Raw genomic sequence first — 4,629 nt, 5'->3', positions numbered from 1 at the left:
CAATGACTCCAACAACTATAACTTCAATGTCAAGAATGAAAGACAGTTCATTCTCTCTCACCTAAGCAACAACAACATGGAACAACTTACAAATGACATATTGAATTTGAGACAAGAGATTAAATATCTGCAAAGAGACAGAGAAGAAGTGTCAAAGGAGCTTCAACAAACTAAAGATGAAGTAAGCGAAATAAAATAAACAGCAAGTCAGAAGCTGAAATGCAAGAGGAGCTCTCTGCCTTGAAGTCGATATTCCACAGCAAGGATAAACTCATTAACAGTTTGAAAGAAAAACTCAACTCTGTTCCAGCACTTAAAGAGTCTTCTCCTGAACCATCAGTGTGCCCAGAGATCCTCGTGAAAAATCCTCACGCTGAACAACTAGCAATGAAGAGAGAGTCTCACAGCTCGACTGATCCAGCAAATCAGATTGATATCTCCGCTGCAGAGGACCCGAGAGAAACACAGGCTCTTATCCTGATCGACTCCAATGGGAAATATGTCAATGAGAAACTTCTATTCCCAAATATGATGGCCAAGAAAATCTGGTGCTCAAACACACAAAGACCTTTTCAGGTCCTGTCTGATAGAAAGTTGATTCAGTTTCTCTTAGGAGATCTGAAAAAATGCCTATACCCTTGAAAAGATTAAAGCTTTTTTGCAAAGTACAAAAGGAATGAAGGGAGTTCAAGTGGAGGATTTCTTTCCTGATCGGGAGTTGTTTATAGAGTCAGCAAGAGTGTCAATGAAAGAAAAAGGGATCGGGGGCCTTACAGAACAAGAAATATACAGGCTCAAGAAAATTGTTCAGAAGTTGAGATCCACCATGTTGAATGATGAAAAAGCAGTGCTTTAATTTTTCTTTTTTCTTTGTTAATTATTTGTTTTTGTTATGCTCAGTCTTTTTTTAAATTAATTTATTTATGAGTAATTTAAGGCTGGGCAGTTTGAACATAAATGGTGCAAAGGATCAAAGGAAAAGAGCAATGCTGTTTGAATTGATAAAGCAACAAAATATTGATGTCATGCTTGTTCAGGAGACTCATATTGATGTGCAGAATGAAAGTGCATGGAAAATGGAGTGGGAAGGTGAGGTAATTATGAGTCATAAGACTAATATCAGTGGAGGTGTAGCTATTTTATTAAGGAAAAATATAATTCCAGTTTCTTTTGGAGTGGAAATTGTAGTTGAGGGACAGTTTTTGAAATTGAGGGTTGAGTTTGAAAATTGTATTGTTGTATTTATAAATATACAGGTGCTGGTCATATAATTAGAATATCATCAAAAAGTTGATTTATTTCACTAATTCCATTCAAAAAGTGAAACTTGTATATTATATTCATTCATTACACACAGACTGATATATTTCAAATGTTTATTTTTTTTTAATTTTGATGATTATAACTGACAACTAAGGAAAATCCCAAATTCAGTATCTCAGAAAATTTGAATAATACTTAAGACCAATACAAAGAAAGGATTTTTAGAAATCTTGGCCAACTGAAAAGTATGAACATAAAAAGTATGAGCATGTACAGCACTCAATACTTAGTTGGGGCTCCTTTTGCCTGAATTACTGCAGCAATGCGGCGTGGCATGGAGTCGATCAGTCTGTGGCACTGCTCAGGTGTTATGAGAGCCCAGGTTGCTCTGATAGTGGCCTTCAGCTCATCTGCATTGTTGGGTCTGGTGTCTCTCATCTTCCTCTTCACAACACCCCATAGATTTTCTATGGGGTTAAGGTCAGGTGAGTTTGCTGGCCAATTAAGAACAGGGATACCATGGTCCTTAAACCAGATACTGGTTGCTTTGGCACTGTGTGCAGGTGCCAAGTCCTGTTGGAAAATGAAATCTGCATCTCCATAAAGTTGGTCAGCAGCAGGAAGCATGAAGTGCTCTAAAACTTCCTGGTATACGGCTGCGTTGACCTTGGACCTCAGAAAACACAGTGGACCAACACCAGCAGACGACATGGCACCCCAAACCATCACTGACTGTGGAAACTTTACACTGGACCTCAAGCAACGTGGATTGTGTGCCTCTCCTCTCTTCCTCCAGACTCTGGGACCCTGATTTCCAAAGGAAATGCAAAATTTACTTTCATCAGAGAACATAACTTTGAACCACTCAGCAGCAGTCCAGTCCTTTTTGTCTTTAGCCCAGGCGAGACGCTTCTGACGCTGTCTGTTGTTCAAGAGTGGCTTGACACAAGGAATGCGACAGCTGAAACCCATGTCTTGCATACGTCTGTGCGTAGTGGTTCTTGACACTGACTCCAGCTGCAGTCCACTCTTTGTGAATCTCCCCCACATTTTTGAATGGGTTTTGTTTCACAATCCTCTCCAGGGTGCGGTTATCCCTATGGCTTGTACACTTTTTTCTACCACATCTTTTCCTTCCCTTCGCCTCTCTATTAATGTGCTTGGACACAGAGCTCTGTGAACAGCCAGCCTCTTTTGCAATGGCCTTTTGTGTCTTGCCCTCCTTGTGCAACGTGTCAATGGTCGTCTTTTGGACAACTGCCAAGTCAGCAGTCTTCCCCATGATTGTGTAGCCTACAGAACTAGACTGAGAGACCATTTAAAGGACTTTTCAGGTGTTTTGAGTTAATTAACTGATTAGAGTGTGGCACCAGGTGTCTTCAATATTGAACCTTTTCACAATATTCAAATTTTCTGAGATACTGAATTTGGGATTTTCCTTAGTTGTCAGTTATAATCATCAAAATTAAAAGAAATAAACATTTGAAATATATCAGTCTGTGTGTAATGAATGAATATAATATACAAGTTTCACTTTTTGAATGGAATTAGTGAAATAAATCAACTTTTTGATGATATTCTAATTATATGACCAGCACCTGTATATGCACCGGTTCTGGGAGGTGAAGGGGTTTTGTTTCTAAATAAAGTTAGTGATGTAGTAAATAGAGGCAATATACATGGACACAAGTGAGAGAATATCATGTAACAATGGCTAGACTAGACAGGTGGTATTGTTTTAAACATCATTTTAATACTATTAAGTGTTGTGCAATTTCACCTGTAGGTTTTTCTGATCATTGTTTGGTCTGCTGTAATATTTTTATTAATAATGTTAAGCCAAGAAGTGCGTATTGGCACTTTAATACTGGTCTATTGCAAGATAATTCCTTTTGTGAGATGTTTAATTTTTTTTGGAAAGATTTTAAGAATAGGAAGTCATATGTTGATTCTCTGCAGCAATGGTGGGATAATGGAAAAATACAGATACAGCAACTGTGTCGTATGTACACTTTCAATGCTTCTAGAAACATTTCCCGATCGTTGGAAGATCTAGAGAGAGAAATATTAGAAATACAAAATTCCTTGGAATCTGTAAGGGACCGAGAACGTATTAAGGTTCTCAAAAATAAAAAGAAAGTTTTAGATGATTTGTTGGGTATTAGGGAACAGGGTGCTCTGGTACGATCAAGGTTTCAAAGTGCAGAACAAATGGATGGTCCAACCAAGTTTTTCTTTGGACTTGAAAAAAAGAATGGTCAAAATAGAATTATGCATTCTTTGCTATTAGAATCTGGCATGGAAATTACAGAGCCTAAGGAAATTAGGAAAAGAGCAGTGGCTTTTTATTCAGAGCTGTACAGGAGTGAATACACGGAGGTGGAAGAGATAGCCAGTTGCTTTTATGAGCGTCTACCTAAGGTTCCAGAAGGAGCAGATGCTGAACTGCAAAAACCTTTTACGAAAGGTGAATTGTATGATGCCCTAAAGAGTATGGAGTCTGGGAAAGCTCCTGGGATCGATGGTATCCCTGTTGAGTTTTATAAGTCACTCTGGGCTGTGTTAGGGGATGATCTGCTAGAAATGCTCAATGACCAGAGGGTTGCTGCCTATGAGCTGCAGAAAAGCAGTAATCACCCTTTTACCGAAGAAAGGTGACCTCAGAAATATAAAGAACTGGCGAACTGTGTCACTCCTATGCTCTGATTTTAAGATTTTATCCAAAGCCTTAGCGATTAGATTAAAAGAGGCGATTGGTTGGGTCATCCATGTGGACCAGACATACTGTTTAAATGTTGGTCTCATTTCTTTGGACCAAGAAAAAGCTTTTGACCAGGTTGAGCATAACTACCTCTGGCAGATGCTAAGAGAGTTTGGTTTCAGTCTGAGTTTTATTAAAATGATTGGGGTGTTATATGGGAACATTGAAAGTGTACTTAAAATTAATTGTGGCCTGAGTGCTCCTTTTAAGATCACAAGGGGCATAAGGCAAGGATGTGCGTTGTAAGGAATGTTGTATGCTTTAGCAATTGAACCATTGTTAGTAAGAATAAGAGCAAAAATTGATGACTGAAGTATACCACAATGTGATTTTAAAATTAAGTTGTCGGCTTATGCTGATGATGTTATTATTTTTGTGAATAATCAAGAAGAGGTAGATATTTTAAGAATAATAATTGATGACTTTGGAAAGCTGTCTTCAGCTAAGGTAAACTGGTCTAAGAGTGAAGCCATTGTATGTGGAAAGTGGGACGGTAAATGCCTTCCTAATTTACCTGCTGGACTTGAAAGGAAGAAAAATGGCTTTAAATATTTAGGTGTATATCTTGGACATGATTTAATATTGCAAAAAAATTGGGAGGGTGT

This window comes from Onychostoma macrolepis, chromosome 05 (assembly GCF_012432095.1).
Source record: "Onychostoma macrolepis isolate SWU-2019 chromosome 05, ASM1243209v1, whole genome shotgun sequence".
In the NCBI taxonomy this organism is placed as follows: Eukaryota; Metazoa; Chordata; class Actinopteri; order Cypriniformes; family Cyprinidae; genus Onychostoma; species Onychostoma macrolepis.
Note: the sequence above shows the minus strand (reverse complement) of the source record.